Source organism: Manacus vitellinus, unplaced genomic scaffold, assembly GCF_001715985.3.
Source record: "Manacus vitellinus isolate BGI_N305 unplaced genomic scaffold, ASM171598v3 scaffold_3_pilon, whole genome shotgun sequence".
Lineage (NCBI taxonomy): Eukaryota > Metazoa > Chordata > Aves > Passeriformes > Pipridae > Manacus > Manacus vitellinus.
This window is the reverse complement of record NW_021940535.1, coordinates 44,473,113-44,487,590: the sequence shown is the minus strand read 5'-3', so window position 1 is coordinate 44,487,590 and position 14,478 is coordinate 44,473,113.

The following is a 14,478-nucleotide window of genomic DNA, read 5'->3' as shown; positions in this document are numbered from 1 at the left end:
GAAGTATAAACACAAGAAAAAACAATGTTAAACAAAGACATAACCTGCAGCTCAGGGAATCGATCTGTTCTGATTCCTTATGCGATACTCATGTGCCTCCAAGGTAACAAGCAGGAAAAATATCTGTCTCTAAGAAGACAGACCTAAGAGGTGATTAAAAAATATCAGTAAAGAGTGAAGGAATTCTTCAATGTATACAAAAGTCCTTTAAAGTTCTTGTCTGCAGGTTACACAACAGGAAATGTAAAATCAAGCAAATTAATAGAGACCGATAGCATTACACTGAGCAATATTTGAGCAATATTGTGAGCCACAGCACACTGTGTGGTTTACATACAGGTTTTCTGGTTTGATGCTTGGCTTGTTCTGTTTGCTTTGTTATCGATTTTTTGGAACTCTTTGTGATATATTACATAGATCCTGGCAAGGTCACTGTCAGAGTCTCCGATTTCTCCAAGTGTCATCAAGCATGTGCTGAGAGACAGGTTGTCAGATGGACCTATTTTAAAGACCTTTTGAAAGCCTGGGCATATACATAGGGACTTCCAATAAAAACATAAGGAAAAATATATATGAAAAATAGAGCTGAAAGTACAAAGAGTGCGGACGAGTTTGCCTTCTGCTCAAGATGGAGTATCTTATCAATTGCAAGCTTCTTCAATTTAATGAGATTATTGTGTTATCTAAATTATAATAAATTGAAATAGAATACTGCCAACAAAACCAAGGTGAAGAAAATATTACAGAAGAAAAACCAAAGTGGATAGTAAGCAAGCATTTTAACTGGAAAGGTGGGAATTTGGGGGATCAAAAAGCTATGGCCCAAGGTAAGGTGGCTGGCAAAGTGACTTTCAGCACTAAATAGTGCACTTTGCTTTCCCACTAGTAACCTTGATTTCAGTCAATGTGTATTATACATGCACACAAACAGAATAACAGTAATGATTTGAACCAAGTTTGCTTAAAGTGTTACTATCTTTGTCATTTGTATAGGAAATCTATAGTATTGTCCTGACAATGTCAAACATTAAAGAATGATTATTGTTCTGTTTTTACACAGACTTACAAGTTATTTTAATATCACATAAAGAGAAATAGTTTTTGTATGTTCTGTATTCACTTAAGATTATTATAGTTAAAATACATTAAAGGAAATGTTTTCTTTGTTGTCATCTTTGACTTTTTGCTGCTGAGAAACACCACGGGCATAATTAATTGATACCATATTTTACACTCTCATAAATCCTTATGTATTCCTGAATATGACAGTGCCTCATACAGAAACTAATATGCACTTAGAAATGACCATGAACTTGGACTAACCTCCTAGAAAAACAGCTGTACCGAGCAAGGTCTCTGACTCCAAAAGGAGGTAAGTCATATGCATGAATTTGAATTGGATCTGTAGATCCAATTCTACGGTCAGCTGTCCAGCTTCTTATAAAAATACTAAAAAAATATTACTAATCTAATGCGGGTTTTTCATTTCTAGCATTATATGCAAAAGTTGATGTGAACATACACTAAGCAACTTCTCACAAAGGTCATCTTGTGAGGAATTGATTCAGGATGTGAACATTGAGCACTCAGCAAACATACTGTTTGATTTAAAGCATTAATAAAGCTCACTGACAGAAGTTCTTGTCTTTGTGAATAAGGAATTACAAATGGGAGAAAGAGGGGCCTGATCACCTCTTGTAACATAGTTTACATGTTCACAGATAAATCCTTATGCAATATGTCGTTGGAGTGCTTCTCTTGCACACGAAAAAAGATTTAGGGAACTTGACTGCCAGCAATATCTCCTAAGCACTGAATAGTTAAAGCTGCTGAATCTTTTTAGGAATAGATACATTCCAAGGCATAACATCTGGAACATTTTTACATATGAAAGAGACAAGTTGCAGTAGTTTACAGAAATGTTAAATCATAAAAACACTATTGTCACAATAATTACTATTCCTATAAATACTTTTTAAATGCACCTTCTGTTGCCTGCCATGACCCAGGTTGCCATTATGTTCAGATTTGTGCAATGTCAGAGGCAACAAAATGAACCCTGGTCTAAAATCCTTATTGCCTTCATTCACATTATCTGAATTGACCATTCAGCTTTAGGAACTACCACGTCCTTGGTATGTGCTATTTTTGTTGGTATACTATTTGCATGAGCAAATCAAAGTTAATAGTGACTTTCCTGGAATAGGATATACCAAGGAGAGAAGTATTAGATGACATGACAGAAACTGCCAAAGAGGCTTCACATCTTTAAACATAACTTAACAAAAAAATGGCTTTTCTTTGGTCCTGATCTTAATCTAAGTCCCACTGTGAGACCCCTTGAATTGGGAAAGAAAGGAAGCCTAAATCACTTCAGGTAGGTTTTTTTTCATGTGCCAGTAAAGTCAGTAAAGACTGACACCTTCTATTTTCTAAAGCCTAGGCAATAAAATGTCTTCACAAAAATATCCAATGGGATTTTTTTATGAAGAATTGAGCCAAATTCCTAAAGGTTATTAAGTACTAAAAAGATGTTTTTAGGTCCTGATAATCTGTATTTTTACCATAGTCACACAGGCCCTACAATATTCTGCTTCTTCATACTTTTCTGGTCTTTCACTGCAAGCAAAAGAGGACATTAAATGGCAGGTTAATTATCTTTTGATGACATATTTCTCTGTGGTATATTATGTTATTGTTACCATTGACATGATAGGAGAGGCATATGATGGCAGACACTAACTACACAGTGCTGGCTTTCAAACACGTACCTTTAAGTTCTAATTTAAAACAAAACAAAGCACAAACCTGTTTCATTTCCTCCAATATATTCCTTCGAAACTTTGACCACTTCTTAGGAGTGAAAATTCATTAAAAAATTGATTTTGACAAAATTACAGTATTTTCACATTAACTAATTGAACAAAGCTTAAATAGCAGAAAAATGAAGAAATTTTAAGTAATTCTGAAGATCATTTCTCCCTGCAAACCAGACTTCCGACCTGAAAGAGATGTCTTCTCTACAGTGTCAGTTCTTCTGTCTTCTGCACTAAACGTGCCAAGCCTGCAGTATAAATAGACCTTGCAATAGTGGGGAGGGGAAAAATCAGGCATGGACAAGTTGATTTCTGTGGTAAAACTTCTGAAGTCAGTTTTATCAGCTTTTTTATATAAAAATTAATATTTTTTATTATTATTATTTTGGAGAAAACCTACAATACTTCAAATGGGAAATGGTGGGGTACCTCAAATTTTTGTTAACTCTACCATCTCACATCTGGCCTCCTCTTTGCACTGTCATCAACTTATAAGTCTCTTGTGCAAAATTCAATATTACATGAGTCTTAGAGTTTGTGACCATGGATTACTATGAGAGATTATAAGCCAAATTTTCAGTAAACAATGGTAGTTATATTACAAGACCTCCTATTTATGGTCCATAATAAGAGATACACTCTGCACTTGGGACCTGGCCACGAGATGAGATGAACAAGACATTATTGATGTAAAATTCCCCTGAGGGAGGAAAGGGAAGAGAAGAGAAAAGGAAGGGCGGGGAAGGAGAGGAGAAGGAAAAGCAACGCAAACAAGGCAAGGTAAAGCTGTTTTATTGACAGAAAGCAGTATTGTGTGAAAAACATAACTTTACACTAGAAAAACAAACAAACAAACAAACATATTCAGGTTTTCTGGAAGTCTCAAAATGCAATTCATTTGTTTTATCAGGAAGGGGGAGATTGAAACAGCATAATCAGAGTGCTGCAAGAATAAGACTTTTCCTTCAAGTATCCTATGGAGCAGAAGGTGGCTATGGCTCCTCTGCTCCTCTCTTCAAAGGCAGCTGCCTTGAATCCTTCAAGGTAGCAAAAGCTAATAAAAGGAAAGAGATTAGAAATCAGATTAGTTAATTAGAGATGTTTTCACTACATGGAAATTAAGGTGGTTCTGACAGTCACTACTTGGAAATTAAGGTGGTTCTGACAGAGGAGAGATTTCACAGGGCAAGTTAACCAATCCAGTTTCATTACATGTACATGGTTGTTTTTTTCAAGTGTTTGTAAGATGATACCTGAAAGTTTGTAACTGTGTGCTAAAAGCACCTAGACACAATTCAGTGCAGAACTTTCCTGATTATGACTCTTTTCTTCATCCGTCAATGAGAGAATTTATAGAAGAATACTGTTGAGCAAGGTGATCATTGAAATGTAAATTTCTTCTGTGATAATTTGAAAGCATGATATTTGTAAGCCCAGCCAGTTTATACACAGAACGGCTTCTAAAAAGAATTTTAGAAAAACTCTGCTGTAAAAAAGTTTTTAATAAATGTGTGTGAAATACTGTTCTTGTCTGGGCAAAGTTTGTCCTATTCCAATGGCAGGGACCCTGTTGTCCCCTTGTGACTGCCCTCCCAGAAAACTTGTCATTAATGATGGGAAGAGGAAACTGATTTTTTCTACTTCAGGCTTTATACTTCACTGACTTTTCACCTGCTTCTCACAAAAATTAACAAATAAATTAGTAATTCTTGGAAGCAGAGAGATTGGAAAAATAATCAGTGACAAAATAAAAACGCACTGAAGTGATTTATACCTCTTTGAATTGTGTTTAATTTCACTTTGTAGAATAAGGATTTAATTAAAACCAAAATTAGATGGAAAATTTTATTTTGTTCTTAAATCTTTTCTTTTAAAATTGAAATTGCCTATGGAAAATTCTTCAAGAAATCCTTCCAGCAGATTTTTTTTTAATGGAAAAAAATTATTATTCTACTAAATCCAGTATTTACTGCAAGTTACCATGGTAGCAAAACAGCAATCAGTGCTACTGAAAGACTAGACCAATGTCATTCTGTATGATTAGATCTGTTTCAAAGCAACTAGACAGTATCCATCCTAATGCTCTTAAGTTATTAAGCATTTTACTTGCGTTTAAAAATAACATACAGATTTTTAATTTCAGGAGATAATCAGAGCCTGCTGGAGAAATAACAATGTCTTCATTTATATTATAGAGGGGGTAAACACATGATCAAGTGAGTCAGATGAACTAAGAGGAATCAAAGGCACAGTGACACAGGGAAATGTCTGCAATTTCAGCAGTGGCAGTTTGTTTAATTCATTTGAGAGAACACAATCTGAAAACTGGGCCAGGCAGGTTTGCTCCTCAGCCAAGAGTGTTAACCACTTGAGACCCAGCTATAGACCCCAGACCATTCCCTCCACCTTCCCACAAAGCCCTTCATGAGGAGGGAGCACCACCACTCTTGATGGGAAGAGCTGTTCCTGTACCACCACTTCCTATTGGAGAGCTTTGGGCAGAAACCACAGGCTTGCAGTGCAGCGATGGCAGAATCACAGATGGTTTGGGTTGCAAGGGACCTTAAAGATAGTCTAGTTCCAACCCCCCTGCCATGGGCGAGGACACCTCATATTAGGTCAGAATGTTCAAAGCCCATTACAACCTGGCCTGTAACATTTCCAGGGATGAGGCATTCACAACTTTGAGAAACTTGATTTAGTGCCTCACCACTGTCACAGTAAAGAATTTCTTCCTAAAATAGCTGATCTAAACCTACTCTCTGTCAGCGCCCATGTAAAAAGTCTCTCTGTCTCTGTTTTGTAGGTCTCCCCCTCTTCCTGTCACGGGATCTGTTGTGACTGACTGATAGTACAAGCCCCCCTTCCCCTATCCTCTGCCCTCCCTTTTCTCACCTCAGTCATGCAGGGAGCTCAACTTCTGTCAGGAACTGAGTCTGGGTGCCCATCACTACTGAGCAATGGTGAGGGTTGGATCTACAGAACCACAGAAAAATTGGGTTAGAAAAGACCTTGCAAGGTCATCTAGGCCACTACTTCTGTGTTTAAGCCTGGATATTGTAAGAAAGTAGTTTATGAAACTCATCTACAATCTAGGCAAAAGCATACCAAAGTCAGGAAAGTTCTCCATCATGGGGAAACTTAATGCAGTAACCTCTATGCAGCACATCAAGTTACCAATTTTTTGTTTCTGGGCGTTATTTTGAGTCAGATGTTTATTATTGTGCCTAATACCCCCAACTGTACGATAAGCTTGAAATAGACCCTGAAAAATATCCTTAGAATGACAAAAAATAAGATAGAATGGAGATAGAAACACACAGTTGTTTTAAACCCACTTGTTTGATCTGCTCGAAAAAAGCAGCTTTAGTGCCATTAAGTCATCTGCTGTTTTTCTCTGTTCTGAGTAACCACAACAGGGTCCTACAAAATGGTTGAGAGACTTTCTGTTTTAGCTGTACTGCAGGAACCAAGACAATGATGTGGGACACAGGTACCCGCATGGCAATTCTGAAACTCTAGTGTTAAGCATAACACAGTGACCCACAGCAAGTTAGAAATCAGTGTTCACTGACCATATGTTCATACTGACAGCAATGTTAGGAAGGAGGCAGAAGCATGGAGAGACAGAAATAGTGTAAGACCAGAGTTATTTGGCCTTACCTTGGTTTAAACTGCTGATGTTTTCATGCTTTAAAGTACTAACTTCAAGTACCATCGTTTTCAGGTCACCACAGGTTGTTTTTGCTGTTGTTTCACTTCCTGCCTGAGTACATTCACACATCAGCATCCGCTTCTAAGCCTTATCAGTACTTTACCCGCTATTGCAAACGTTGCCAAAATTCCTTCTTAAGCTCTGAAAGTATTTTACTTGAAGTTTATTGCTTCTATTTCAGACTTGAAGGAGACTTGTGTGTCCAAAACGTTGTCTGTTTTCTTTCCAATTATATTACTTGATCCATAAAAGGTATCACTTACAAGCCTTGTCCTGCTTTAAAAAAAATCTGTGTGTTTCCCTGTAAGTTAATATTAGGAGCAATGTTGTTTCCTGACAACGAGATAATTGAAATTAATTGTTTACAGTAACAGCTTTGCAATTAGTTAAAAATCATCAATAATCAAAAAAGCAGAGATGTATGTGTATTTATAGTATGAATGAGATACTTGAAGATATTATGAAATCCTTTTGATAACCCACCTGAATATTTTTTGTCCAAACACAGACACTCCAAGCCACAAGGGTTGTTCAGACACTAGAGGTGGGACAAGATGAAGGTTGACTGAATTCACTCCAATGTTGCAAAAAGCTGCTACCCACAGAATATGTGGGCAAAAATATGTTTGAGCATTAATTGTGAAAAGTGAATGGCATAAACAATATTTGCCTGGCCCATTCACATGGGCCTGTGCAGACTTGGAAGAAAGGAAGAGCTTGTTAGGCACTGGCTGGGGAACATGCAAAGCCTGGTTTTGGTTTGGGCATGAGAACAGGTGGTGTTCCCTGCTTATGGGGTCCCAAAGTCTCCAGTGCCTGATGTATCAGGCGGCAAACTGCTCTATTTTCTTCTTTTCTAGCACTAGCAAGTACTCTCATGAGGGAACATTTTGGATATCCTTGAATTTCCCTAGACATCTTCTCTTCTTCGAAGCAACCTGACCCTTGGGCTTACATTTCTCTACTAATAAAAAAAATAACTTAAATGAAACTTCAAAATTAATATTAGTATGATGGGTATTGATGAAGCAGCAATACTCTTTCTGCTTCACAGAAAACATGCATTAATTCATCTCTGGCTCCAAGAACTATGCTCCTAAAAAATTTAGCTGAAGTTTTATTGAGAGGTTTTTATGACTGACAAAACATGTATTTCATACAGTCAGGATGTTTCTGTCACAAATCCTGAATGTTTTACTGTCAATATTCAATCTTTCAGAAAAATTAGCTCCATAAAAGCAGTCATAAAACAACAGTAAAAGGAATTTGTCTTTACATGAAAATATACATCTCGAAACAAATAGTTTTAAGCAAGGAAGAGGAGATTTACAAAAGCATTAGTTCACTCACCATAAAATTTCTTCTGTTTAATTATAACTGTCAAACTCAATATAAGAACACAAGAATTCAATTTGCTTAAATATGAATTTTATAAATATGGAAAAGGATTAAGAAAAAATAAAGACATTTCATTCTGTCTAATATGCGATATTTCCTCAACTGATAATTTTGGTGATTAATGAACTGAACAACTACATTTTGTTTCTTGGGGGTTTTTCTACATTCTAGCAACTGTTAGTTGTCGCTTTGAGGCACTGTAAAATTATGTATGGCAGCTGTTCATTAAGAAGATGATTAGTACCAAAAATACTTACAGCACATTTTTTTTTTTTAATGTATCTCCATTTAAGGTACTATCTTGTGATACACTGTCAAACAGATAGCTGTAGACATTATAAACATTACAAATGATTGTGCCTCTCAGAACTGATGGGTGAAAATATACAATGCTTGTATGCAGCAACTCCTGGGGAAATAAAACTCCAACAGCTTTTCATATAGCACTAGTCTATTACTTATTAACCTTCTCTAACGTCTTATATTTCTAACAGAAGTAAAATATATAAAATTTTAAAAATTCATTGTACTTGGCTAAGTCACAGAACCACACCACATAACAACTAAAACCCATTGCTTTTATCCTAATAAATATTTACAAACTGTTGGACCTCAATTTTACTCTTCCAAACTTTGCAATAAATGAAATGAGAGTTGAAGAAAGTGTTTATCTAGTGAAGGTACTTTGAACACAAATTCAAGCAAGAGAGAAATATTCATAAACTGTGGCTATGAAATATCAGTGATTGACTTAAATCTGATAGATATACTTAGATAGACTTATCAAACTTATATTTCTTTTATCTTTTTATAACTCAACAGATGATCTCTGCTGTTATCATTCTATGTTTATAGTTCTTTATAGGATGTAATGAGTAAGTGAAATTCAGTTCAAAATCCATCATCATGAACATCTAATGAAGATTGGCATTTTACTTTTTTTGCCTTAGAGTGTTAACTTGATTCAGTTAAATATGTTGCAGTTTCTCAAGGCATTCAAAATAATCTATTTTGTCTTTAATAACTTCACTAAAGTAAACTCTATTCTTGCAAGAACATTTGCAATCATCTAGTCTGTGTCTTTTACAGAACATACTTGTAAACAGTAAATGTTGTTAATTCTTTTTTTTTTTTTTTTGTGAAATCAGTAGAAAAATTCTTCTATTCATGACATGACTTGCATAAGCAGTTCCTAACCATGTTCCCTGAAGGAATTGCACTCCATATCCCATAACTTCTTCATCTGTGCAGCTTGATAATGAGTGTGTGTGGAGAATAGTGAAGTACAGTATATTCTCAGGCGAGAATATATAAAGTAAATAAATAATAAACCTCATTTTTCCCATCAATCCAAACCAGACAATTTTTAAAGCACCATATGAGGACCTGATTCTAAATTAGCAGTCAAATTACGAAAGGTAAAATGTATGTTCATTGCTCAGTGGATAGGAACAGCTACTGGCAAATGCCAAAGTATTGTAGGGATTTTTGTGTCAGTCCTAGCCAAAGATGTCCAGAGATATCTGTCTAATACAATTAAGGTTTGAAACAACACGGTAAAATTCCACCTAAGAAAAGGAAAAAGGAATTTCTTCCAAATTGAGAGATTGTTTTTATTTTTCCTTCAGATGATAAAAGATTTCATAAAAAAATTACAACATCTTGTTTATGTAAGGTCAATAAACAGTGTCCTGTGGAGATATTTACCTTTCTGTCTTTCCTGACCCTATAATCTAGCCATCACTTCTGAACACAGATACAGATATGCACACGCACGCACACCATGAAGGTTTTCCACAGAACATTGAGGAAATGTTCTTCAAGAGGCCTTGAAGGACTTTGGAGTTTGAACTCTCAGAAAGAGGAGGACCTAGAAAATGAGAGCTCATGTTTCTTGAGTGTATGTTACCCATGCTACCAATGCTGGTTGTAGCTGATATGTGTACAATTTTTTTATATAAATATTTCATAAAAACAAGTACCATCAAACTCTGCAGTAAAAGTAATGAGGTATAATTTCATTTTTTTTAAAGGGAAAAGGAAAGCAATGAAGATACTATTGTGCCTCTTGTTTCCTGCTAGGTGTGTTTGGATGATTCCCTATGCAGCACCTGTGTCTGGAGCTCCTTTTACTCTCTTTTGAGGAACCTGAGACCTAACTCTAATATACTTTGGTGATCTCAGAACTACGGCCAAGATATTGCCATCCACAGCCTAGAGCTACTTCAGAAGGAAGTAAAGACCCCTCTGAGTCTGGTGTCTAAAATGCTTAACAACTGTTAATTTTATTGGCAGTTTGGCACTTCAATGCCTTTAAAACTCTGCTTTATTTTTACTGGGTTAACAAAAAGTCTGGCTGAGTTTTGTTTTCTCTATATAACTTTTAATTATAGTATTTTAGTTTTACATTCAGTGTCTATTTCATATCACTAGAGAAAGTTTTAAGACTTTCTATAGTGTCAGCTATATACCCTTAAATACAGTCACTGTCACTTTTGTAACCTCTCAGCTTACACAGACAATACTGCCTCCACTTACATGCCAACAAGTTATTTTAAGATAATGTGCATATGTTAAATTAATCACTTCCTTTGTAAGCATATTTAAAATCATTCCAAGCTTAATGTCGGTAAGGGAGAGTATTTACTTAAAGCACCAACCAAAGTTTCGCCTTTGTTTTTTAAATAGCTTCACAAATTGAAGGAAACATTACAAAAAAAAAGGTGATAATGTTTCACTATTCTTGCTTCAGGCACATAAATGTTATTTCCTCTGCAATGTCATGTATTGACCATCTGAAACTTGATAAATCAGAAGATAGATTGCAGTGGAGCTCTATGTATTTAAGTATCAAGCTGATCCATAACTTTCACAGCAACCAAAAGCCATTTCTTGTCACTGCTGTCCAGAATATATCCTGACAGTTCAGTGGGAGTTTCAGTGCCATTTATTTTCAAATCAATACTCAATTACTAAGAGGAAGATTCACTCCCTTGCCCATTTTCAAGATGAAATTATGGACTAGAGCAATAACACTTAGTCAAGGCAAACCACTGTCCATTAACTCATGATGCTACCAAAAACCCATCCAGACACTTTATTAAAGCTCAGTCTTTTTTCAGCTTTTAATTAATCATTGTGAAAAAGGCCTTTCACATTGTGACTGATGACCAGAGAAAACAATTTTCTCCTAACTGCCTTTTAATTTCAACTCTGGGAGTGCTCATTGACTGAATCTCACAACAACCCATCAATGCTAGTTTTTAATGTGTTTTCTCCTTTGTTATTGAGAAGAATGGAGTGGCAATGAGGCTTTGTGCTCCTCTTCATAACTCAAGTAATTGATTCAGTAAATGCCTCACATTTGCTAGTGGATAAAAAGTGCTGTCAATGTAGATAGTAGGTACTATATAAATTACTCCATTAACAGGAAATAAAGCTATTTACAATTTTTAAAGTGTAAAGTGTAAGTGGTTTTTAAAAAAAAAGAGGAAGGAGTACTTCTTACATGTCTGTACAGGCATTTTTTTTTCTGTAAATGCTAGTAATAGGATACAAAGGATCAGAAAAAGATTAGCAGACTAAGGCTGCAATCCTGCAGCAGTGTGCCTATGAGAGTAGTCTATTGCGAAGTATTCTTGAAGAAGTTCAGCACTAAAAAGTAACTCTTGCAGAAAAATACACAGTACTCAACAGTGGTCAAATCACATAAATCTTGCTTTATTTTTCTGTTACTTTGGACACTGGAGGATAAGAGATGAAAGAGACTCCACTGAGAAAAGAAGAAAAAATTGAATTATAAGCAAAGAGATTCATTGTATGTGTTTGCAGAAGCAAAGCGTTCATTGAAACTACTTTGTATCTTCCAGAAATAGAATTTTCCTCTACATTTGACAGTAAAATCCAGGAAATGTGTATCTGCTAAAGCAGTGCTGTCATCAAAGAATGGTGGATAGAGTAAAATGTTGATATATTGTGTATACTGCTGTTGACCTAAACCAATAAAAGATACTTGAAAAGAGTTTTATCTTTATATATTTATGTAGGATTTTTTTATACAATCCTATGTATTTTTATGCATTTAAAAATAAAAAAAAAATCATTCAGTTTTAAAAATGGGATTATCTGTGGATATTTTCCAACATATAAGGCATGTACATTTTCTGGCATTGTGAAAGTGAAAGGAAAACTTAGCTATTTTATCAGTTCACAGTAGAAAATGGACTGGAAATATAGGAAAGATTCACAGAAATTAAAATAAGGACAGCCTATAAAATCTGCCAAGTTGGATTCTTTTATAACATCAGATGCTTTATTTTGCATGTTAACTCTAATCATTCAAACTAGTAACTTCTGTTTGTTACCACCTTCCTTGCAGTTATACCAAAGGCTAATTACACTCAGTGTCTTATCCTTGCTTTAATTTTTCTGACCAAGCTGAGGTATTTGATGCTCCCTTTTTGGTTGATGAGGTCTTACCAACTATCACCATCACTCCTTTTGCTCACAGAGACACTGTTTCTTCACTGTAATCCTTTCATCTTCTCCTGAATTATTCTTTTGAAAAATCAGATTAACCAGGTATGGCCTGTCTATTTTCAAAAGCAGTTGAAATAGTTTTCTTAACTTTACCCTTGTATTTTTTATGGCTGTGAGAATTGATAAGCATGCAGGTGCCTCAGATACCAAGCCATGGCCAAGGTATCAAAGCAGATGTGTTTTAAAATCGAGAACACTACAATACCCTACAAAGATACTGCAGCAGGTGGAAAAGGAGGAAGCACGTTTTGGTGGTTTTACAACACCACCTTTGGCGTGCATATATCTTTTCCAGGCTGTGTCCTCCCCTGTGGTTTATGGCCTGCCCTATTCCCAGCAAGGGTCCCTAGGCATGTCGGTGAGAATCTTCTGTCTGGTTGAAGCAGAGGAGTTATTTCTCTACAGACAGACAGAGAAAACATACACAGCACCACTCCTGAGAAAAACCTCTCTCCCATACTTGGTCTTCCCCAACCGCAGAAGCTTCCCTGAGCGAATACTCCCATCTTTCCCTCCTCCCCAAAATCTTCCAATTTTTATCCTACAATAACCTTGTCATCCATGGATTATCCATGATATTTCAGATTTTTAGAAATGAATTTTAATTATCTCATAACTTTTAATTAATATTGATTGTTAATGATATTCTGTTTCTTTCTGTGTCCTTTTTTACCTCAAATATAACTCTTGATTTTACCATTGAAACAAATATGTTTTTAATCAAAGTTATGTTCTTTCTGGATTATGAAATCTTTTCTTGGCCATCTATAACTTTCAATTCTCACTCGTTGCTTTTATTGTTGTTGTTGTCACTGTTGTTGTTAGCTAAGTATTTCTTCCAAAGCAGTCTCCTTCATAACTACAAATTTTCCTAGTCTTGAGAAAATTAACTCTTTTACAATGGTAATATATATTACTGTACCCACATTTTGTTTATCAGTATATTCCAGATGTAATCACTGGTCCCAATTAATCAGATGTTCCAGTTTACTGTACCTTTTTTGTAAAGATGAATGGAATCAGCTATTAGTCATGCAGTGATTTTTTTCTGGAAAATTATATATGTTTAGTAGAAAGTCGTCATAACATTAGAAGTTCACCAGGGAAGCTGTGGTTCCACATCACTGGGAGTGTTCAAGGCCAGGTTGGATAGGGCTTTGAGCAATCTGATCTAGTGAAAGATATCTCTGTCCGTAGAAAGGGGATTGGAACAAGATGATCTTCAAAGTCCCTTCCAACCCAAAACATTCCATGATTCTGTGGTTCTACGTTGTATTACTAGAAGCCCTAAATTCCAACACTATTTCTCCCAATCGCTTGTTCATCAAAATATCCTGGATTTTCTTTCAAAGCCCATTTTCTTTACAGTTTAATCTTATTGTACATAACAGACTTCATCCGAGCAGTTTCTCAGATCCATCCATCTGAAAGTATTAAATAAATGGATCTTTTGTCCCCCCCATATAGGAAAATCACTGAACAGACTTGTCTGATTATCATTACAGTACCCTTCTTTAGACCTTGAATATAATCTGACCACATAACTCTCTTGTTTATCAAGGGTATCAAAAACATTCCCATGTCCTTATGTTACATGTGGAAGTATTCAGTATATTTTGTGTGGTCACATTTCACATTCATTCTCCTAATATGACATCAGACAACTGAATGAGATCTTCCCAGATGTAGTTAATTCTATGAAGCCACATAATGCAGATCTAGAACGAACCTATCATCCAGGAAGGATCAACTTTTGTGATAGATGATAACGGGAACCTTACACAACCCGTGTCTGCAAGCAGTGATGGATTCTGCTTTTGGGGAGATCACTAGTACCCATCATGCATCAATACCCTTAGAAACATCTGTGAGGAATTCATCTAGAGTTGTATTCATACAATTATACCTGGGTTACCATGGCAATTCTCTAGAGAATCTCTGACAAGGATAACATCGCTGCTGTGAACTTGGACACATCCTGAATTGTGAAGTTTATAGGTCAGAAGTTCA